The sequence below is a fragment of the Cyanistes caeruleus genome, chromosome 4 (genome assembly GCF_971803275.1).
Source record: "Cyanistes caeruleus chromosome 4, bCyaCae1.hap1.1, whole genome shotgun sequence".
Classification (NCBI taxonomy): domain Eukaryota; kingdom Metazoa; phylum Chordata; class Aves; order Passeriformes; family Paridae; genus Cyanistes; species Cyanistes caeruleus.
In genome coordinates this window covers 38,517,874-38,542,997 of record NC_141704.1, presented here as the reverse complement: position 1 = coordinate 38,542,997, position 25,124 = coordinate 38,517,874, and the positions used below count along the sequence as shown (strand labels likewise).

Sequence of the window (25,124 nt, the reverse complement as noted above, 5' to 3'; positions counted from 1 at the left end):
ACAGCTGTTCAGATTGTAGGCAGACAACAGGTTGTCTTAAACCCCCTCTCAATTGTGTATAAATGTTTGTGAATTTCTAGTTTCATCTGCAAGATAAACATGAACACGATGTTCTTTTGATTTACATTTATTATTTGTTTTACATTTTCTATTTTCAGAAACTCTTCTGGACCTCCTAACTTCACTGCCAAAAAAAGACTTTTAGCTCACTGACCTTTTCTATCCAATGTTTTTGTTAGGATGTGAATCCTGCAGATGGAATTGAATTGTCTTTTCTACTTGTGCATTTTTTTCTAAAGGGTTCATCAGCGGATGTGAAAAATAGTTCAGAACCATGTGACAAAGGCTCAGCAACGGGTACTGTGAATGTAATGAAGACTTGAGTTTCACAAAACTGAATTACTATTCTGTTATGTAAAGCAATGTCTTTTCCAAAAGCACTGAAAATAAACATACTGAAAGTGCCAGAGTGACTTAGGACCCTACTCTTTTGGACCTTCAAGAAGACTTGGACCTTGGGCTACAGGCCAAATTAGTTATACATTCCCTAATTCCTTTGCATATAAATTACTTCTGAACAAATCTAGGCCTTGGGAGGTACCAAAAGAAATAACTGATTGACAGCTGTAGGTAGAATTTCCTGAATAAACCCTTAGATGGCCACATGTAGAATTCATCACACTGGATTATATATGTGAAGAAAAGAATAGTCCTGAGTTCATCAACAAAGACACTAATGATCTGGTTTTGATGTCACCTTCAGGATGAAATGCACACCTAGTTCATTGTGTGTACTCTAAAATGTTACCACTTCTCTTCCCTTAATTCAGAGGGAGCTCATTTCCAGATTATCAACCAACACTTGATGAGATAAATCCCCCTTTCAACTCAGTGTTGGAACTAGGATTTAAGCCTAAAACTTTATCTAAATCTTTTTGAGAATTCATCTGGTAATTTTTTTGCAAAAAATGTCTATGTCTCTAGCATAGACTCTTAAGACCATATATAGCCAACCTGGCATATTGGTAATTTTAATAACAGCAACACCTAAACATCATTCAGCAGTGTGTTCTTAGTTCTCCAAAAGCTTCACCAAAAGTATCATTTCCTCTTTATAAAGGTGAAAGCAGAGATGCAGACATATTCTTCATACTACCTATCACTAATATTCAGCTATCTAGGTGATAAATAAGAAATCCTCTTATTTCGATTACAGTGATTTACAGCAGTTTCTTAAGTTAGCCATATTTAATCACATTTTGGAAGAATATATTGCTTGTGCAGTTAACTGTGCATGCAGGGAGCCTTGAGAGACTACATTCGAGTTTGCAGAGCTCTAGGAGTCCTCTGATTGGATTAGATTGTATCACATACTAACATTTGACTGATGATCTGTATTAACTTTTTCCTCCTAATGCGACATTTGCTTTTCTGCCAAGAGACATCCTCTTCATTATTTTATTCATGCACCAAGATTATACAACATTCAGTAATTCATACTGCTTACTCTTCCTTACCATTTCAAGTGAGTCCCATGACTCTAGTCCAGTACACAGAACATTCTTTCACAAAACATGGGGGCTGGTTTCATTTGTTTATCCTTTCCTTCACACATTTCCAGAATGTCAACCCTGACATTCTGTATTTTTTAGTTCTTTGTGGTCTCAAAATTATGGGTTGAAAGCTTAGTCAGAGTTATTATTGAGGGTGAAGTTAATCAAATACAAATGTTTATAAACCAGAGTTTCAAACACTACAAGCAAAAAAATTTTCCACTTTTCTTCAGAGCTCATTTTTTTCCACATAAACACATTTCTATGGCTGGTTCTTGTGCCATCAAAAACTTTCTGACTCTTCTTGGTGCAAAGGTGTAGCAAATGCTAGTGGGAAGAAGGTTCAGCTCTGGGTGGCTTCAAGAAAGTAAAAATCTGCCTAAGTTCTATTCTCTCAGTGACATAAGGGATATAATAATAATCTTCAGGGAGTCTCTTTTGTTCTTGTCCATATTGATTACACAGAAAGCCCCTATCAAAAGGATTAATTTCAGTAGACACAATTTTGTGAATTCAATTAGAAAAGGTACAGTTTCAGCATGAACTGATGTTCATATCATTAAAAAATCAGTCTCATGAAGGGGATGAAGGCAATGCAACCAGAGAGGTCAAACCAGCTACTCATCTTATATGGGAGCCACAGAGATGAAACTAGGGGAATAGTGAAGAAATTCAATAGATATACCAGAATAATAGGCACTGCTTGTATCAATTAATAACCACCCTCAGTTTTGTCACTATCCTGTTCAAAAAGTCCTACAGGATATAAATTCCCCAATGTTCTAGTCTAAGGGATACAAAGAACAAGTATACTTCCACCATAAGAAAAGTTAATTTTTAAAAAAGTAAATTTCTCAATTCCTGTTCAAACAAAAGAAGATCAACTTCTGGCTGCTTCTGCAACTGTTTTGCTGCTCAAAATGGCTGCAAGTGCAATATATGGCTTGGTGTATGTATATAATAGATATATATATATATATATGTATATATATATATTCAACCTGTTTAAAGGCCTAGAAAACCTCAGTATACAATATCACATTAAAATGAGTTTAAAATTTCAGGCACCAGCAGCTTCATATTTGTATACTTTGTGCTCATAGAATTGGCCAACATGTGGATATTCCTTTCAAGATCACCCAGAACACTTCACTCACACTAAAAAATGGTAATTTTTTTCATGTTTAGAATAATACACTTTCTGTTAAAATCATAAAAAGAGGAAACCTTCCAAATCACAATGCCCTTTCAAAACTCAACTTTTAAACTTTCCAAATTACAATATTAAATATGCTAAAATTCCATTATTTTGCTTTTTAAATGGGAAAATCTTTAAGCATAGGACCTAAAAATTATTACCTTCATGCCTCCTAAAACTGCATTTTGGTACAGTTTTGCTATTCACAAAAATGACCACAGCCTATATGTAAAGAATGACTATACTATTAGGAAATGTTAAAAATTATGCTTCTATTAAAAACTGATAATGAGTTAAGTGATTGTGCAGTGAATCTTCAACAAAGTTTTTCTAATCAGGACTTATATAGCTTTAGTAAAATAAAAGTATAATACAAGCATAGGAATCAATTAAATTATAGCAAGGGATAGTGTAGGAGAACCCATAAACTTGAAATTATTTTTGTTCTTTGTGAGAAAGAAGTTTATGGGAACATCCTCCAGCTTTGTTGTCAAGGAGTTTGGATTGCTTTGCAACACAATGTGTACAATACTGGGGGTTTTGGTGCACTGCTGATATCCCTTATAAAAATGCAGCCCCTGTGCTCAAGCTATGGGAAAGTATTATAATAGTATATATATACCAGTATTAATACAGGTGTCAGTATTACTTAAGACTTGCTCTTGTTCCTTGCTGCAGTTAATATTATTAAATAATATTATCATTTAGGAGAAAAGCATCTTCAGTGTCTAATAAACAAGGGTGGGTATTTAAAAAAATACCTTAGCTTTAAATTTGAGGAGGAACTTTTACCTGCTTTGTGAGAAAGTATTAATCTAGGCTATTTCTTCAGCTGCACTACAGATTTGTATTTATATCATTGTGTGAAAGTACAAGATTGGAGTAATTATTAAACAGAAAATATGGAGGCTACACCCATCTGTACTTACCACATGGAAGTTTTAAATCCTCTCAAAAAATGGTGTGCTTTGTTCCTCTCACACTACAGGAAGTTCAGTAATTGGCATGTTGTTGGTACCAGCTCTCACGTTAACTAGAAGTTTTAAAATTAGACTAGATAGGAAAATAAAACTGACATAAAGAAGATACCTTGAAATTGCAAAGAGCTATGGACTTTGTGATGTACTCAATGTTAATGATTGAAGGGATATAATTTTTAAAATGAGAGCACAGCAAAAGATTTGAATGTTCTACTGCTGCAAGACATGTCATAGACACTGAGTATAACCATGACTATTTTAATTCTTCTGACCTCAGTGACCCATCCAAGTATCACTGAGGAGGACATCTCTGAGGATGTCCTCACCTTCACCATGTGCCCAGTCTCTCACAGAACACACTGGCATGATTTCCTTCCTACAGCAATGCCCAGTTTGTTTTTCCAAGCTGCCTCTTCTCAGATTGCAGTAACTGACAAACCTTGCCCTGGGTAATTTTGTTTGCTGGATATGCTCTCTCCAGGGCAGTTTTCACTAGGAACCTTTCCAAGGATGTGTCACCCTGAGTTCGGCTTGGATGTAGATGTTAGGTAACTATGTAAATCACACCACCGCAGCTGCTTATTCCTGTATCAGATTAATGAACACTGTGCACCTATCACTTCAAAATAAAAGAGAACCTGATCAACAAGATAATCATAAAGCAGAATTTTTTTCAGTGTTAAAAAGGGCAATTAGGAGAAAATTGATCAATGCTTTTAACTAAGCAAGGAGAAAAGAATTTGAACAATCTGTATGATTAGAGTGCCCGTTTCAAACCCATGTAGGCAGACTGGTACAAACCTCTCCATGAATATCAGTGAGCAAATGAAACCTGCCTCTCAGACAAAGATGTAAAATGTAAGATTACCCTTAATACAAAACAGTACTCTTTTAATAAACTCAGCTCATTTTAAACTGCACCTTACACTTAAAGAGTAGTTCTATTCACATTTTTACCCACAAGCAAACTAATAGTAAAGTTTTCCAGAGTCCTTATCCTTGGAAAATTGTTTCTTATTGTTATTTGTGCTGTACAACTCCCTGTATAGAACTGTTATTTAACACCATATCAACTGAACAGTCAGAACATTAAAAATGGAATGGAAATGGGTTTTCAATCTGAATAATTTCAATGATCAGTTTATGGTCAGGCTCACATAGATTACCACAGTACAGCTGAAAGAAAAGAGTGAACAGCAGCATAAGCACAAGAATCGGTTCACCATTTAGATGAGAGCTGAAGATGGATAAAGATGTTTCTAGTGCTCTGGCTGTAGGCTAATGACAAAAGACATTCAGTGTAACAACAGGGTAGTTCCCCTCTGCCCCTCTTTCTGTCATGCCAATGGAAGTATTTGTGGGGTTACACTGAGCAGCAGATCAAAGAGCTGATCTGCATCAGGAGTAGCACCTTCACCCTGACAGGGTTTTTAGCACTACCAGGAAGGTGGAGCACTCCCATAAAGCTGTGGTTCCCTCAATATCCCAGTCTCATCAAACCATGCCTTCATTTCTGTGCACAAATGGACTTTCATGGAAACGTCACATTTCAACATTTGCCTTTAATGTGCATTGTAAATAAATTGGAATCAATATTATAGTAAAAATAGCTAACTGAGGAATGACATCCTCTACCCACAGAATAAGTATGATGTCTCCTGTAGACATGTCCTGTCTTTCCCTTGTCAACAGTACAAATACTGTTCATAAATGGGCTGTGGTAATATCACAAGTGGTACTTAAGAACCAGTTTAAAGATACATGTTCACTTTGAGCATCACTGAGCAGACAAAGGCTAGGCACTACATTTTAGTTATTAATTTAAACTGGTGTTAACCTCAGAGTTTAATGCCTCCATTTTACTGACAATCAGCTGAGTCTCCAGGAGTGAAAAAATCCTGGTAACATCCACTGACTCCTAATTCAGTTCAGCCTACCATAGTTAGTTTGATTGTAATGGGAAAGAAAATAAGTTTGCGGAAGTACTATGGATTTAGTACAACTGGTCTATTGGTGATGGCCCCTAAGGAGCAAAGAGAGATCATCAAAGCTAGAAGGACAAGATCAACATGGAGAATGTGTATAGTGAAAATCCACCAAGGGCTGTCTGTCCAACAGTCTGTGTTATTAACTGGACTTCAGAATTGAAATAACAAATTAATTATTTTCTAGGCAATGATAAGATAATCATTCTATAAGGAAATCTAAATTCAATCTTTTCACTAATTATCTTTGTTTTTAAAGGGGAAAATCCTCCATTTACTTAACTCTACTTAACTCATACACTCAACTCTACATTTCTTTCAAAATCCTACAGCTAGTTATAAATACAGCATTTCAGGATGTCACTACTAAGACCTCTTCAAACCTCTAAATCTCCTGATTTTTACATGCTGACACAGAAAGACAAGGGCTGTCCTTCTGTCTCATGCTGACAACTCAATTTCATGAATCAGGGGATTTTGGCTGTGTAATTCTTTTCTGCCCTCTCTGTCAGTCATTTGTTTTGCTTAGCACTGGTGCTCTTTCCTACCCCACACGCAATGACACAATTATTTGCACAGGGTTTCCAGAGGTACATTGGGCTAAACTATTAGGTCCCTGAAACTATGAACAGGAGGTCGTGCTTCTGCTGCTTATCTCCTACTAGCTCTGGTACTCACCAGACCCTCTTTAGGGATAATGTAGTGTGCTAAAACGGCAGAGTAAAAAACAAGGTTGGATGGTTTTCTGCTGCTCTGCCTAGTGCGCTACATCCTCTCAGGAAGGGTTTGACAAATACTGAAACTGTTGTCCAGGAGTGGGGGAGAGAGCCAAAAGCACAGCTCAGCTCAGGGAAGAAGTCCAAAACCTTTCCCCTTCCACAGAAGTAAGCTGGTACCTTCTCCTGATCCCTTTTCATTTGCATTATTTTTAACCTTATCTGGTTTCTGATCCAGTTCACAATCCCCCAAACAGTTGTGTCAACAACTGAGTGAGTGACAGCCTGAGTGTAGAATTTCTTCCATCAGTTTCTCTCTAAAGGCCACATGATGTCTGAGCAGTATTTTGCTTCAGACATGTTTATTAGGTTTATTTAAATCAGACCACGCGTAGAGGTGTTACCAGACATGAAAGAATCTGGTGCATTCAGCTTTTATAAAGGTTCTTCTAGTCCACTCTGCTCTACCACAACAGGAAAAATTATATCATGTGTGGTGGGCAGGTGTGGTATATTCCACAAACACCTTTGTTGCGTTAGTCTTCTTACTTACCAGGGTTAGTCTCCACAGAAACTAGAGATAAGCTTGCACCCCTTATTATCCCTAACAAAGCTTCATAGCTACTCACTACAGATATAAAGGATTTGCACTGAAGCTGTTAAGAAAATTCAGAGTTCATCTCATGAACCTTTTCAGAATAAGGTAAATCTGATCAGCCAGATCAGATCAGAAAAATTACCAATAAGCTGGCTCCTATACTTAGCTGCAATAATGTATTTCAGAAAAGCTCTTCCAGCTATCAGAAAATTATGTATAGTGATAGGCTGAATTTCATAGTAGCAAGGTAAGTTTGATACTGTACTTTGGTTGATCATCAAAGCTGCAGAATAACAGGGGTACATTTACCTGACTAGGATCTTCTGTGACTACAAGAGTTCAGAAGAGGATGGTTCAGATAAAGTGCAGCTGAGTTTGGGCAGCAACTCAACTGGCATTTAGGAAAAGGCCTCAAAGACCAGCCATCAGGACCCCAGTTGTACATTCTGCAAAACCTTTCCATTAGATTTATCAGCTTTGTGTGGTGGCTAGACAAAGAGGCTCATAACTTCACACTGACATGTAGTTAACTATTAGAGTGCCGTCTGTGACATTTGTTAATCTGTTTCCAAATGCAGCAAAGGGTAGAAAGCCTTTGGTGCCTTTTACATCACTGATGCACCTTGCTCAATGTTGGGAGAAATTTCAGGTTAGTCTGGAAAACACTAGGAATTTGCATTCCCAGGAGGTGAAACCCTGGACTGTGGATCATGGACCCAGTGTATTCAGCGGAATCAAATCTCTACTCAGCACTTCTAAACTACCCATCTCCCATCAAGCTGCAACATGCTGACTGGCAAGTAGAATTTCCTTCTTTCAAAAGCAGCAGGAGAGCAAAGAAATGAAAATAAGGTGGACTTCCCTACAGATACAATTACAGTGGTTCACTTCATCTCGAACCTGTGAAAGCAGAGAAAAACTATAAATATACAGAAGAAGCCATCTTCTCTCAAAAACCTCAATGCAATAAAAGATCAGTAGGTCTTCTTAAAGTAAAGCCTGTAATTTCATTTATTTAAAGTATTCCCACCTAAACATTTATTGCCACAGGTGTAAAGATCTCTGTGACATTAATGTGGATATCATTTTTGAAAGAAAGAACTAATGGCCCGTGCCTGAGATTGTCAAGCAGAGAGTCACAGTTAAATCTAAGTTCATTTTCCCATTTCATTTCTGCATTTTGCCCATTTCACTTTCTCTAACATATAAAAAATAATCAAAAATCAGTCAAAATCACCTGAAAAAGTCAGGCTGACTACCCCAGTACAGTGTACAAAGTGGTCCTTTCTAAAGCAAGGTACTGATAATATTGAGTCATTTGGCTACATACAAATTCCCAAGCAAGTCTGATTGCTACAAAAGTTTCAGAAAAAGATTAGTAAAACATTTGAAAAGTAAGCTAATAAAAAAAAAAAGTGGCTCTTGAGGCCAAGTCATCCCAATCTCCCACTGCCCAGCTCAGAGGGCACAGCAACAGCTGAGGTGCAGCTGTCACTCAACAAAGTGATCAAAATGCAGGCTGATAGCAGACCCTATGTGACTCTTACACTTTATCCTTTCAGGGTTTCACATATTTTAATGCTCATGTATGCGAGATTTCTAAGAAACTGAGAATAAGATATTCATTCCAACTGGCAGATATATTTATGTTAATGTTAATATTAATGTTAATGTTAATGTTAATGTTAATGTTAATGTTAATGTTTATGTTTATATCTATATCTGTATCTATATCTATAAAAATATCTATTAAAATATCTTGATATATCTAGTTATATTTAGATATAGATATAAGTATAGATATTGATTTGGCTATTTCGCTTCCAGGTCTGCTTTATCTTTCAGGGGGAAGTGCTGATCCTCCCCTTTCCTGTCCTTAACCCACCCCTGCTTTAGCTCCTTTTAAGCAATAAAGCCAGTCCAATAAGCTTCCTTTCTGCTTAGCGCTTCTGTGAACATTTTAGACTTGCAAATGTTGCTAAACGTGATCCTTGACTCTCACAAGACTTTTTCTCACTAAATTACTGATATTCACCCAGCTGACTTGTTCTCCAGCAGAATTCCAACACAGGCATAGTAGCCAATAATCCTGAGAAAACAGTAGCAAACCATTCCTCTAATCAGTGTAAAATTCTCAGTCACAGCCACCCAAACAAAAAAAAGAGCATGACCACAAGGATATAGCTAACAAGCAGCCCAACATCCACCTAATAACTGTAAGGAATGGTATGTAGAAAAAGCATGACTTGAGTCAGACATCCATATGCCTAAGGGATAGGAAGCAAGAAAGCATTTTACACTATTTAGCCCAGACTAGAAAAGGACATTCCTAAGAGTACACTTGTTATTTTCCACTCTTTGATCCTACAAACAGCATCCAGTGTGACGATGGAGTTAAAAAAGCATGTCTGTTGTTCTCCTCTACTATCTTAGTTCACAACATTCTGTCACTGGCAAGCACTACGTACAGAAGGGGGAGCAGAGGCTGGCTACCAAAATAAACTTTCAGAGTTTACAGTTTTTCCCTTCCTGTGATTTAAAAAGAAACTCAGGAGAATGCAGGAGAGTGTTTGTTGTTGCCTATCTACAAACGCTATTTTTTCATCATATAATACATTATCTCTGTGGTAACTCCAGAGAAAATTCATAGTTGTTCCTACTAAAAATACATTCGGGTTTTTTTGGTCTATGTAGTCACTGAAATCAATCAGGTATGTTCTGGACCTTTTAATCTGGTTGCCACTGAAGAATTAGCAATCACACATGGAGAGATTGTTAAAATTTTTTAGCATAGGCTTCAGTTTTGCTTTGTCAGAGATTTGCAAAACTCTTGTCAAGATCTTGTTACTCCTGCTTTGACTGTACATAAAGATGTTTTCACAAGGGCAAAGTTTAGATAGACAAAGAGATAAAAATATAAGGTCACTTAAGTGAGGCAGTCTGAGCTGGAATGTACATTTTGAATTAACAAATCTGTAGACTTTGTACAAGGCTTTCCCCTCAACCCTTCAAACAGAGAATATCAGCTGGTGACTGAAGCACAGACCAGAGTCAGCTTTTATTCTTGGCTTGGATACAGATTTGTTGTGTGACCTTGATCAAGCAGTTTAACCTCTGCATTTCCTTATTTGTAAACAAGAATAATCGCCATCCCTGACCTCATAGGCTTAATTCATGAATACTTGTAAAGAGCCTTGAGATCCTTGCCTGGATGTTGCTATAGGAACAAGAAGCAAACCTGCAATACAATCACATATGATGTTTTCACGATCCCAGTCACAGCAGTACTCAAGCACTTCAATCTTTCATTTTAATTTGCAGTGATGCCATTATTAGGAGTGAAATAGCAGCAAAGTTCTATTTCATCCAGTTTTGGAGCTGGGGAAATGAAGTACAGACAATATAGTGACCTCAAAATTGTGCTTTGGTTTAACTTTCAAATTCAGTCATATACATGAGGTAGATATAGGGAAGACTGAGGAAAGGAGACTCAGACCTATGTTTCCCTTAAAAAGGGTCCAAGTGTACACATGTACAGATCATAAAAGCAGGGTGGCCATGCTGCACTTAGCTGGACATCAAAATTTATCCCACCTGCCCTTCTTGCAAGATAGCTGCTAACCACTTCTTAATAGACTTAAGGTACACATTGCAAAAGGAATGATAGGAGATGTAGACAGGCTAGGAGACCCACTTATCGAAAGGTAACAACATGGCTTTATAGAAACAGGTGAGTGATCAATCAGGAGTCCAGCTCCCTCGGGCAAAGCATAGGCACAAACGTGGGAGACTTCCCACCCTGCATCAGCCAGCGGCATAATTCACACTTAGAGCAGTCACTGAAGCCTCAGTGACAAAATGACCAACTCAGAATCAAAGAAGGAAAACTGCAGCAGGTCTGTTATGTATCACATTAGTCCTCTGCCCAACCAGTCTATTTTTCTCCTGTACATATGGAACTTCCATGAGTGTCGCTGGGAGCTGTTAATTCACACATGCACTTTTATGTCACATTTTCTTTTATATGTTGACATTTGTGATAAGATTTCTTCAATAAAGTTTGTTTACTGGCAGGCTTCCTTTGTTGCTTCTTCATCAACATTGCAGGCAGACAGTTTAATCACAACATTGATTGGGAAGTGCTGAAATATCTGTGCTCTAGGCCTGCTTTAGATTCTACTAACAGGGCACGTGGCTAAATCATCATATGGCTTAACCTATTTACATAAAAGCCAGTATAGAATTTATATGGTGAAAGAATGCTTAGGTATAAAAGAATTTATACAGCAAATCATTTCAACTGATGCTGATTCAGCCAGTCACTCAATGTCAAGATGCACAAGACTGCATCTGCTGCTACAGGAGTCAAATTCGAAGAGATAGTCTGTCACTAGGTTGTACCACAGTCAAAAAGTGTTCCCTATGGCTGAAAAACAGTTTCTGAATCAAGATCATCATAAAGTACAAGGCTCTCAAGCCATATCACATGCCTAGATATTATCCTACCACTGTAGGACAGAGGATAATAGAGAGGAAGAAGTAATTTATTCTTGAAAATATATGTTATTATATGTTTATAATGTTTTCTTACAATGTTTATAGAAAAGTTTTGAATTATCTTCCATTTCATTTTTTCAAAAATAAACTGTGGATTAAACCTCCTTCATAAAGGCTTCATAAATATTTTTTTACTGTGCTGTAATTCAAGCATTTGACCTAACGCTCCTTTTTACTTATATTAGACAAACAAAAGCTTGGCAACAGTTTCTGGACACCAGTATAAACAGCTGAGTTCCCTGTGAACCCAAAGATACACTATAGAAAAAATAGTCTATTGAAGACAGTTTTCTTTAAGGTCTTTATCAAAATGCTCACCCTGAATATCCCATGGGTGACATAGAGCCCATGCACATTAGATGGACCTTATAAAGAGGTATTTCTGAAAGCTAAGCTAAATTTGCCAAAGCACCTCTTAGTATTATTTTGATTGTCTGCCAGTACTAAGGTTTGCACAAAATGATGATCTTCTATACCTTTGGTAAGGAATAGCACAAACAACATATTAGCAGCCAAATCCTGTTTATTAGCATGAGAATTCAGTAGGTCTAGCTGGCAAATTACTGAGAACTTGGTTATCACAGCTGGGGTACTGTATGAAATCTCTGTGCTGTAGAGTAACATTGTATGAATCAGCAAACACAGAGAAATAATCACATAGGTATGACATGTATAGGAGTCATTGTTGCTCATTTTTTATCAGGCACTGTATCTTTGTGCTTTTTTGTGGCTTGAGTTACAGTAATCCACAAACCTAGATTAAAACAGATTACAAAACACTGTTTTTTTAGTTAGGTAGTCTTGACTACTTTCCTTTCACCAAGGGAAAAGCAGGGCAGAATCAGAGATTGGATCTTCTTCATCTGATCCTACATAAGAAAGGAGAAAAAAGGGTAAGTGAAAAGAGGCTATAAGCTCTCCTGTTGGGATTTTTCCAGGTATTCCTCCCATATGAGCAGTTAATGGAAAGACCAATGCCCTGAAATTTCATAGCCTGGTTTTCACTACTTCCACTCCTGCTTATAAAACCTTTCTATTGCAGGTTGTCTGTGACTAACCCTATGCTTTTAGCATGGGAGGGTACTTTATTTTTTCCATCTTTTTTTTCAGGCTGTTTCTGACAAACTCTGAGCACTTGGTCTCTTTGACACTGGTAGTTATCTCATCAATCCCAGTTACAATATGTCACCTAGAGGCTAGAATAAAAGCAATATCTAACTATAGAACAGCCCTATAAAAATGTTATGTGCTAACGGTCTCAGATTATCTCAGCTTTTACATGCTTTAGAAGGTAGGCATCTTCATCTCTGCCATGCCCTACTGCCCTTTTTTCATTCTTTAGGCTTTCCAAAGCCTAGACTCAAGTTCACATTTTTAAAGATTTCATGCAAGTTGCCTGTGAAAGCTGCCATATTATCACCTACTTCCCTGGCAAAGCTGCAAAAGCCAGCAAAGCTGTGATTATCACTCCTCACATAGTCAAGATGCAATAGCAGTGCAAATAGCAAAGTAAGAGAATGTTTTAAAGAAAAATACTCTCTATTAAAATTTGACTTACATTAAGGTTTTATATTATTATAGAAAAGAACTGCTGAGAACTAGAGTGCCTCCATGTTCACCAGCAAAGTTACATGTCCATTGAGTGGGTGAGGAAGGAAGAGGAAAGGATGGTGGAGATAAGGCAGTGCAGAGCAACCCTCAGGGAGATAGGGAAACTGAATGGCACTCTAGTCCTCACTGTGTGCAAACATCCTTTCTCCTTTGGAAATCCAGAGAGAACATGGGCTATTCCTGCTTCCTGCTCTAGAACTTCTGCTCCTTAGCTGAATGGCCCAGCTCTTGCGTTTCACACTGGCAAGAGGTCAGTCATCACATAAGCACTGCCAAGTGTTATAATTACTGTGCTCACGTGGCCACTGTATCTTATTGCCCAGTTATTTCATAACTGAGTGCTAAGTACTGCACCAGCTCCAAGCTCTCACTGACTTTTAGGGCTCCCTTTACACATAGGTCTGCTGGAATCAACGTTTTTCATAACTTTATTTACTTGACCTGTCAATATTTTAGAGAACATTATGGTGCTTTTGAATGATTGCGTATTTGCCTTGTCTACGCATTGAAGCTGTACTTACACATGTACCTCTTGCAGAATTCATTCATGAGGAAAACCATACAAGTTTACTAGTTAATTATTTCCTTGAATGTCAAAAGCCAGAGCAGATCAGGATGTGCATTGTGTTGGCAGTGCTGCAAACTGAGCTGTTTTAGTATTAACAGTAAATTTCCTAGCCTCAGTAAGACTTTTAATAGGTTTTGCAGCAGGTTAACAACCAGCCATGGACAACTAGCCATAATGCATAATAATGCGAAGCACAGAAAAAAAGGTGCAGTTATTAAGAAAACAGTAGCTTGAGTTTTCAATTCAATAGAAGGATTCCAGTGTCTTTGTTAGAAAGAACAGCGATTTCCAGAACCTACTAATCAGCACATCTTATATCCCAAATATCCCAAACCAACACCAAGTAAGATTTTGTTATGGCTGCTAGCTGTAGAACGTGACTGAGCAGTTCACACTACATAGGTTCTAGCTTCAGCTACATAATCAATGAGCTCAAAAAGGCAATGTTTAGGTGCATAGAGCAATGTGGCAAAGTATCTTCAGCTGCTCCACCTCACCATCTGGTACATAAACAAAACCAGCCTTGAACCCAACTGTCAACTGGGATAACTGACATGCTGGCACAGATTCTGCCATCCTGGTTTTGGGGATGGCAACATTTGGAAAAGGGAATATGAGCACCTGAGATAGAAATTTTTCTCAGAACATGGATTTATTTTCATCCATTTTAGGAAGATAAAAAGCAGTGAGATCCTTATGGTGACCCTTAAGATAGCCACCCCTACATCAGTCACTGGTGGTAGCCAGGAGGAAGGAACCACTCTTCTTACGTTTCATCAGACACTAGTATTCTTTGATCATTCCCCTTCTCTCATTTTCTTCTGCTTATAAATTATGAGATACAAAGCGTGTGTAACCTACATAACATTCTGCCTCTCTTGTCTGTCCTCCAACTGCCCCTTCTGTCATCCCCAAATTTTCTTCTTGTGGTTGTTTACAGAGTAGAAAGTAGGTCAGACAAATGGAGACTGTCAGATGACTAGTTTCAATTTATGGACATGTTGTCTCTGTAGAACCATAGTGTTGTTGTTACAAATCCTTAAAAGTTTGTTTTAGCCTGAAAGGCTATTAGACTTACTTCACTGGCAAAGGAGAAGGCTTTCTGCAGGAATTTCATCTGATTAAGTCAACAGAACTCTGCCTGCAGAGCACAGCTTCCAAACTTCTGGCTCAATTTTTGTGCAATTTATTCTTTAGCTTTTCCTGCTCGTAATGGAAACATTATGAAAAGCCTAAACAATTTAACAACTGGGGTTTATTCTCTCTTTTTCCCCTCACCTTTGCCCACACACTCCAACCCCAAAGTCTCAATGAGTCATGTTAGTCTAGAATCATAACCAGCACTGGAAACATGTGCTTCATGTATTGATATACTTCATACAACCACATGATAGTGTCCCACCGTGCCATGAGGAGTGCACACCACACTGCATGCTGCTAATGGCAGGGAAGGGGAGTAGGATTTACAGCTCTTTTAACTCCTCCAGCAAAGACACCACCAGCCAGTGACTGTGGCAAATAAATTACTCTGACAGAAGTATGATTTAAGTTGACAATAGTCCCACAAATATCAGCAGAGTTTCCAATAGTGTTGACAGTTTTAGTGAATTTATGGCAAAGCAAGCAGTATCTGCTCCATTAGTCCTACGGTCTGGTAGGGCCAGAATGACAGTTTTAATGTTTTGTTTTCAAATCACCTGTCAGAACAGCTGTCTGTTGCCTCTAGAATCCTGTTACATGTGTGAAACATGGTACAGTAAATAACTGTAGGCTGATACTTTCTTAGACTGTTTTAATATATATTACAGCAGCAACCTCAAGCAGTGCTTTAACTCTAGTCTCAACAAAACCCTATTCAGATTTATTGGCTTAAACAAAAGAGCAACCACTTCCTCTTGTTCCCAAAAAACCTGACAATGTAACAGGGCAGAAGTGCAGAGAAAAGAAAGTTCAGAGGGGCTAATAAACATACCAGTGGTAAAATCTTAATACCACTAAAATCCATTTATTTTGCTAATAAACATACCAGTGGTAAAATCTTAATACCACTAAAATCCATGGTACTTTTGCTATGAATTCAGAGAGAACAAAACTTCATATGTTTGCTTTTGTGTTATTCAGTGAAACAAATAGAAGACACGGTGGTCATAGTTTCTCCCATTCATATGGAAGATCTTCAGTGGTAGGACTATGTGGGAACATACCATTAGATTGGGACCAGAAGTGGGTAGAAGTCAAAGTATAAATTTTCAAGAATCTGGCCCATTCACTTTGGAAAAGTCCCTCAGGAAATGTTTTAACTGACAGAATACAGAGCAGCCTTTAAATTGGATGAAGCTCAGAGGGAATGTAAAATTGGACCCCTCCCCATCTGTATTGCCCACATTATGCCGACTGTAAATTTCCCACTATTTATTTTAAATGTATAAATCACACTTCCCACTATTTATTTCCTGCAGATATATTCCTATATTTGAATACATTGTAAAATCTTGTCCTAAGAAATAAGGTATCTTCCTTTTTTCAAGAGGATACTGAAATGTCAAGAGTGGCTACTACTTAGAATTTATTACTGTAAAAATATACAACTTTAACTACCATGGGTATGATTCCTCTGTCCTTATGAATCTGTCTAACCAGGTGGAAGTTGGGTGTCCATTCTCACCATCTGCACAAGTACTCAGTAATAGGGGAAGAAGTAAATGGGGTGATTCCGCCTATCATAAAATACACTTCTAAAAGGAATGAGATCTCTTGAGGGCAATTCAGCCTTTCTTTTAAAAATATTTTTAAAGCAAATGTTGCTGTGATTAATCTCATTAACACTTGCATTCAAGTAATACATGGATCTAAATAAGACCATGAAAATGAGTGTATTATTACCACATCTAAAAAAAAAATTCTAAAACTGTCAAGTTGCAACTACTTTCCTTTTCAACAGAAACTTATAAGGGTTTCAGCTCATAAATTCATGGTACATGATAGATTTTGCATCTTATCCTTTACCACGACACCTGGATACTTCTAGTTTATTGTAGCTATGTGTTCAGCATGAAAGCCTCAATAGCACTTGGGGGTTTTCTAGAAAACTATTCAGTTATGTCGCAGCACTCAGTTCAGAAAACAGGATTAAGTATAGAAGTCATCAAGAGACTTTCCAAATTCATAAAGCCTTCCTAACCAGCTAGTTAAATTATTAGCCACATGCCTTCTGAAGTATTTAAACTGAAACTATTAAACTTCCAGTTGTTAGATTTCCAATACTGTCCATTTAGTGCTTCCTTCCTGAACACAAGTATTTTCATTATTCCAATGCAACAAATACAGATCTCTCTAGAAAGTACATTGCTAATGGCAAGAAATTCAATGAGTGCCACAGACCTAGAGTTAATAGCTTACTTATTTTGCAGCAGCCACCAGTTCCATACACATAACCTCAAAACTTCATTCCAACCTGTTGTTTCTAATCACTGATTTTTATTTTCCAACAGGTTGTTTCTAATCACTAATGTTAGTGATATGATTTTGCTGATACATTCAAAACTTATTTCAATCTTCATCTAGTTTTAAGTCATTGGAACTCGAACATTCCTCCATAAAATTTTGGAGACAAAAAATTGCAAAATATGCCAGCTATATAAATTATCTCAAGGTTATAGTAAAAGACTGTGACCACAAAAGAAGCCCATTCTGCTTGCTGCTATCCAGGCTAACAGGACATGCTTATATTTCCAGCAAGGCATGACTGTATTGTACCAAGGTATACTTACATAGGTGGCCTGCAGGCACTTCAGCAGTGAAACTACAGAACATGGCACAACTGCAAAGCTTGCCTGAAAATCAAATTCAGAAAGTTAATCTGTGCTGAATTCTTTGCTGCTGAATCTATACTGATAAGGATATTTGACTGATGTTAATTAATTTCAAGCTAATTTAAGTATTTCTGTGTAAGATGGAGTCCTAAAGTGATTGCTATATAAATATCTCTGTAGTAAGACATGGTACTTTCTTGTGGTTGCCAGAATTAAAGGGTAATGTCATGAGAAAAGAGGGACACAGTGAAGGCAGGTGGCTTTCTTAGCTTCCTGCTGTAACTGGTATCCATATACAGATACAAACCATCTGGCATGAACTACAGTGAATGGCTACAGAAACAGATAATTTCCAAATTTAGTCTCTACACATTTCAGAAGAAACATCTGTGGCTTAAGACAGTCCAGCATACCTTACTTTACTTTATCAGCACAGTGTCAGCTTCCTGTCAACTTCATTTCCCAAATTCACCCTCCCATTTCCTCAGTCTGAAAAACAAAACTAACAGCAGCTCAAAAGTTACTAAAGCAAGGATGGCAATAGGGATAATGATGGATATTTATTGTGTTTTCAACTCACTTTAAGGGCTATGAAAGCTACATAAAAGAATTATTTCTCTAAAAGACCAACTAATATTTTCTGTCTTCTGCCAATTACAGCTCTCCTGACGTACCTGCACTGCTGACTGCATAAATCACTTGGAACATGACATCAGACCTTCAGCATTAGGAAGGTCTTAAGCAGCCACTGACCAATAGGTTCAAATATACACAGGAGGTCTGTTACACTGATGCTGTTATACAGTCCTCTGAATTTCTCATTTCCAAACATTTAACATCCGTATACAGTGGTCAGTTTTTCAGCTCAAGCTGGGAACTGAAAAAGAAAAAAAAAATAAGACAAAATTTTAAATACACAATGAATTAAAAAATGTAACTTCTGAGGTTCTTTTGATTTTGGTTTTTTAGTCAAGTCTTTTAGGTGACACAAAAAGTGATAATCAACTATACAACTGGAATAGTAACACCTCATACTTGAAAAACAAATCATTGCAAAGTAAAACTAAAATCAGCTTTAAACGACAGATTGAAAGGAACTTTTTCAACAGCAACAAAACAACTTGGAAGGAAAAGCAAGTAAAAGAAGCAAGTAAAAGAAGACAGAAAAATACCAGAAATTCATGTAAAACAATGTTCTGATTTAACAGTAGGTTGGCTACTTGTGCTGGTTACTTGGTTCTCAAAGGCAGGACAAACTCTGGGACAAGCCCTATACAGTGAAAACATGGTAATTCATGTCTAAATATACAGTTCTAATGTTTAAGTCTAGAAACTAGATGCTAACTTTCCATACAAGGGAACTCAAATCTAGGAGCACAAACTCAGATACACACAGCAAAGTTCTTCATGATCTGTTAAACAATCTGCTGTAGACTCCTCTGTTCTGCCACAGTAACTTTGTAAAGTGTCAGGGAAGAAACTACCTTATTTCACCATTAAGTTTTCAAACTTGCTCCTACTGCCACAGCCTTAAATCCCACTGATTTTTGCTTGGAACTGGATTCAGAGACCCTAAAAATCAGCTGCAATAAGGCTCAGTTACAAATGAAGCAGATGTGTTTAATTCCTTCTCTGAACTGATGAAGTTATCTAACACCAGATGACCAAGTCACATAATTTCAAATAAATATAGGGTGCTTTTAAGTTATTTTATCATTTGAAGACCTCATTGGTAGTAGAAAGGAATAGAAGCAGGACAGAAGGTAATGATACTCTAAGAATAACATTCCAAAATGATTAATTTGCCCCAAAACCTCAAAACTGCTCTATGTTCCACACAGCCTGTAATTGTGCTTAAAATTATCATGACCAAGGTGTTGGACCTTGCCCTTGCTGAACTCTCTAATGTTCACATGGACCCATTTCTCAGACCTATCCAGATCCCTCTGGATGGCATCTCTTTCCTCGAGCATTTTGGCAGCACCACAAAGCTCAGTGTCACCAGCAAGCTTGCTGAAGTTGCACTTGATCCCACTATCCATGTCTCTGAGGAAGATGTTAAACAGCACCGGCCCAAATAATGATCCCTGAGGAATATCACTGGTCTCAACTTGGACATTGAGCAGTTGACCACAACTCCTCTGAATCTGACCACTGAAAAGAAATAGAAAAAGCCACAAAAGATGTCTTCAAGAAGTGAAACTCAATGCTTCAGAAACTAACCAGGGCACAGTGTGGCTGCTCAAATCCTGGAAACAGAGATGATCAGCCAGTGGCATCTTCTCCAAAAATGTTCACTGTGTATCTAACAGTGTGAAGACTGCTTTCCTAATAAACTCAAAAAACTTAATGCAGGAAGACAGGTTGAAACACTGAAAACTTTAGGCATGGATGAGTTTGACACTTTATTCTGGAACAATCATTAGACAACAAAGAACTCTTAACCAGGAAAAATAACAGCCAGCAGAAGTCTGTGTGCATTCCTGCTCTGCTTCCAATTCCCCTGAGAACAAGGGAAAAAAACTGGGGAAGTTAAAACTGTTTCCCCAAGCAGCATAAGTTCTCTTTGGCCTGCTGCTATTACAATAAAAGCAAACCTATTACAACCAGCTTTAGTCAGCTATGGCACAGATTTTTAGTGCTGAAAGAGTCATCTCAGGCTCCCTTTAAAATAAATTAAGAAAACAGGTATTTAACAAGTAATTTATCTATTTTATTTTAGGCAGTGGCATTGGGATGAGAAAAATTGTGCTGCAAAATGAAAACAACAAGCCCTATAAATGCCTATTTCCCTCTACACACAATAAATGAAGTCCAGACGAGGAATTGTCTGTGTTTAGTAAAATGAATGCCACCCAGTAAGTCTGTGGCATACAGAAACATCTCCCAGAGGCCTTTTGTTATAGCTGTTACAGTTTCCATCATTTCCAGACTATCAGGCAACAACAGTGCCTTCATGATGATCTCTTGATGTGCAATGGAATCACAGACATTCAAAGTTCTTCCAGGATTTCTACCATCAGATCCTACCGTATGGATCTGAGGGGGACACCTGATTATGTAAATACTCTACATGATAAACAGGAAGAAAATGGATCAGAGAAGATCAGAGAAATTATTTTTTTTCTATCTTGGGAACATAAACTCCCTCCTATTGCAGAGACTTAGGACAAAACCTGAAAGACTGAAAACTGCAAGAAGATATGCTAATTTTTTTTTTCTTTTAATGTATTTTAAGCTGCATTCTTGATCAGAAAATCATAATACTAGCAACCCAGAATCTACAACAAAACATGAAAAATAATCTTTGGTTAAAGACCTACATCATCTTCCTCACTCCATTTTTATAGCAATATTGAACATTGATGGAGATTTGCTGTTACTCCTACTCAGAAGTAGCTATAGATGCTAAGGTAAGCATTGCTCATATTGAAAGCTAAGCTTGATAACAATCTAAAATCTGAAAATACAGCTTTATTTTTTATTTGATGAAAATTCCCGAAAATTAATTGCACATGTGATTAAAAAAAATCACTTTCTGAATAGGCCATGTCACCACAATGCTTTCATGCTCCCTCAAACAACTGGTACCCAGAGCAGATGGAACTGACATATCTCTGACTCCAACAACTACTATAAACACCTTATTTATCCACCTGAATATGTCCTAAACAAAGGACATAATAGTTGCAGAAATTATGTAGTATACAACAAGTGTCATTCACCACCAGAACCATTTCACCTGCAGAAAACCAGACCTCTTATTAGACTTTGTTATAGAACAAAGTCTTGTCCATCCTACACAGACAAAACCACTGTAATTATCAGTACAGCTTCGCTATATTATAGAAGGCTTTTGAGTACCATGATCACTTTGCATCTCCTCATCAGAAGAAAGACATTGATGTGCTGGAGTGAATTCAGGGGAAGGCTGCCAATCTGATTAGGAAATTAAGCACATGATGTACATAGATGGAAGAACTGTGTTTGACTAGTCTTTGTAAGAGAGGAGTTAGAGGAGACCTAATTGGGTAGGGACCTGAGCAACTTGATCCTTTTGAACCTGCTCTGTGCAAGCAGTTGCAATAGGTGACCCCTGCAGAGGTCTCTTCCAACCTAAATAATTATATGATTCTATGAAACAAATGAGAACATAGGGAGAAGACTAAATACAGCCTTGAGGGAGCAATTTCTATGGATTTAATGCACACTTCCACCAGTTCTTGAAGGGTGCTCAGTTGGTATTCAATACTCAGAAGCAGTCTCACCTAGTTGCCTGCCAAATAATGACATGTAAATATACTTGGGTCTACACACACACTCAGACTGCCCACAAACCTCATCCTCTTCTCAGTAAGCAATGATACAGCTGTCCTAAGGAAAAGGAACTATCATATCTGCACAGGCAACTGAATTAGCCAGGAACACAGCCTGTCCACAAAGCAGTGAGGCTCCTCTTGAATGACCTTTAAAATTTCAGTACTAATCAATGTTTTTCCTGCAAGAGAATCAGCTGTTTTCATGTGCACCCAGATTCAGGAACAACTCCCTAACGAGTGCAGAATGAATAGTTAACACATTTGGCTTCAAGATGAGCACTGCACAGCACTACAGACACAGTTACCAAGATCCTCTTACATGCTGTGTATATTTTGCCAATACAATCTGAAGCCATGAAGAAATATACTGCCAACAGAAGCAACCAAATGTAAATGTATTCTGCCAAAAGAACTTGATAGCTGCACTATGCCAACAGACTGTTTGCCAGCTAGATCTCCTCATGCAGAAAAGGCCATGGATTGCCACTGTCTTTCAGACTCTGTCAGATTCCAGTATTAAATGGATGGATTAACATTTTGCAACCAACAAGGTGACACTAGTTATCTTCATAACTGTTTTTAGTCACTAGTAAATACTAGTCAACACTAGTCAACATGTCAATTTACACCATCATCTGTACTGAACCTTGCAAATACAAGGCTGCAAGTATCTGGAATTGCCTAAGTAGATACACCATATATGTGGAATCACTTAAGAACTCTGTGAGATTTCATATGCTGCTAAATATATTACAGGTTTACTACTCCACCTTGTACACCCCAACACAGCAGTCAAGATCATGAAGAATCTTTGCATGCTGTGCACTAATACAAATCAAAAGGACAGATGTCTCATACTAACAAAAATGGTAAGTCATTGTTTATAGTTCACGTTAGGATTTGACTTTTGCAGTCCCAACAATAAAACTACCTTGCCAGAAAACAAGGTGATGATGCAGGGTATTTGAAAGTTCTCTGAAAAAGAGGGTTTTATTTCTGTTTACTAATCCAATGAATAAAGAACTTTGTGGGGACATACTTAATCTGATTCAACTTCTTATGAGGGTTTTAAAGACTATCCAAAAAGAAAGAAAAAGAATAATATAAGCATAATCTGGCAATGAACCATAAAAAATATTCAGACAAGGTATCTGATTTGCAATTTTCCCAAAACATTTAATGTTCAACATTTAACCTACCAGAAATATCTTGAGCTTCTTTTACCTTCAAGAGAAAAAATAAACAATTTAAAGTACTTTAATTTTTTTAATTGATTAAGAGGGACTTTATTAATGAGAAGGTCTGGGAAAGAAGACATAAACGCTGTCAAACTAACAGGTTAGCAAAAGGGAGCTACAGTTACCCCTGGAACCTTTCCTGCAGAAATTATAGTACATTAAAGAAAAACATGTAATGATTTTAACCACAACTTTTTTAACGTTTTCATAATGAGACATCTACTGAAAAGCAAATTAACAAAGCAAACATTCAGTCAAATTTAACACTCTAGCAGATCATCTCCATTCCCTCAGCAGAGCATGAGAGAGAGCCAGTACAGATGAAGGAATGAAGAGTAACTGATTACCAAAACCCTCAATAACAACACTTAAATAGTGTGATGGTATATATAGATTAAAATATGGGATCTGTTAAAATAACAGAACAATGTCTATGGTTGCAATGGAATTTTTACACAGGAAAACATAAGAAGCTACACAATTACAGATCCCATTTCTTATGCCTAAATTAGAATGCAAGCAAAAACGTAAAAAAATTCTGTTATTTCTACCAGAGATATTTTAACAATGTCATAGGAAAGCTGACCTTGCAAAGCCCAGGAACAAAATTAATCAGATGGTCTCTGCATGAGCACTATACAACATTTACAATTAACATTAATACAGATTAATAAGAACTACTGTATCCTATAGAAATGATACCAGGCAGACCTATTTGATAGAAAAATCATTCCATCCAAATGAGTTACAGTTAATGGCTCCCACTGCAATTTCTCTGGTCAGGATTCAAAACCTGAGAAGGCTCTTACCTTCCCAAATTTGCTCTGATTTAGACCCCAACAATAACTAAATCAAGCTGATCAAGACCATTACAGGGGAAAAAAATATATGTGAAAACAACTGCTGACTTAGAAAAACTACAGTCTGACACCTCTAAGGCAGCAAGATGTCACAGGAATCCATACTCATACACACACATACATAATGTGGTAAAATAAATGTGGTAAAATAAATTCTGCGCATTTTAGGAGAAAATGTAACAGAAGATATTTCCACAATGCATAGGCTGAGCCTAAAAAATAGATGGATCTCTTGGGGCAGAAAGTTGTCAAAAACTAGGCTGAACCACATGATTGACAAGTTAGTCAGTGTTTGGTGAGGAAACATGAGGTGCCCATCACCAAACTGCCCAGAGAAACCATTACACACATTAAATTTCTGAAGGTAACAATATACTCTCTGTACTCATAACAGAAGAAAACAGACTTTTAGTTTCTCTCCAAGTTTCAAGATGTAACAAACTAGGATTTTGAAGTTTTATATTCCTTTGATTCAGTATGTGTTTGTACAGACTATTAGGCAAACACTTGAAAAGGTCCAAAGCAATTAATAAATACATTTATGCAAATATTATACTTAAAATGTAAATTGAATCATGCTTATTATTTAAAGCCTTTCAGAAACTCTCTTTAACCACCTCCTTTTACAAGTTAGAGAGAATTTTGCTTTTGACTTCCATAGTTATAGGACTGGCCCATCCTGACATGAGCTGAGACATCTGTCTACTAAGGATCTGTTAGAGAAGCACACACAGTAACACTTGTATCTTCACTGAAATAACTTTTCTTTAAAAAGCAGTTACCACATTGTCATGTGAAACAGATAAAAATACTGACAAAATAATTACAATGTAAACCAGCTCTGACTCTTCAAATCTTTGAACTTTGGTGTAGTTCTGGTTGAAAAAAAAATGTTACTATTCAAGTTCTGTGTTGTTTAGATCAATAGACATGGATATTCATCCCACCTACTTATTCTTCCCACTTCGACACTGCTGTGAGGAAGTATTTCTGACATCCTCCTACGCCAGAAAGAATCTGGTCTACAGCCTTTTTTAAATTCCAGTACTCCAAAAGACATATTCAGATAATTGTTATAGACAGATCATTTTGTAATACCTGCTCTTCATAGTTTAATCTATGGCCCCCC

The 25,124-nt window shown here is 37.3% G+C and overlaps 1 long non-coding RNA gene across 6 annotated transcripts in view; it reads right to left on the bottom strand.

Annotated features, from left to right (window-relative positions):
• The window catches only part of LOC111933666 (uncharacterized), a 102,603-nt gene that overhangs the window by 71,529 nt on the left and 5,950 nt on the right, over nt 1-25,124 (bottom strand). For 3 of the 6 annotated variants that reach the window (XR_015286471.1, XR_015286470.1, XR_015286472.1), the window contains exons 2-3: nt 18,253-18,455; nt 17,537-17,599 (exon numbers count right to left, since the gene is read on the bottom strand). This is a non-coding gene — a long non-coding RNA (uncharacterized LOC111933666). Of the gene's footprint in view, nt 1-12,366; nt 12,457-17,536; nt 17,600-17,991; nt 18,081-18,252; nt 18,456-25,124 lie in introns of those variants that run through there. The other 3 variants (XR_015286475.1, XR_015286474.1, XR_015286473.1) reach the window with 3 other exon arrangements.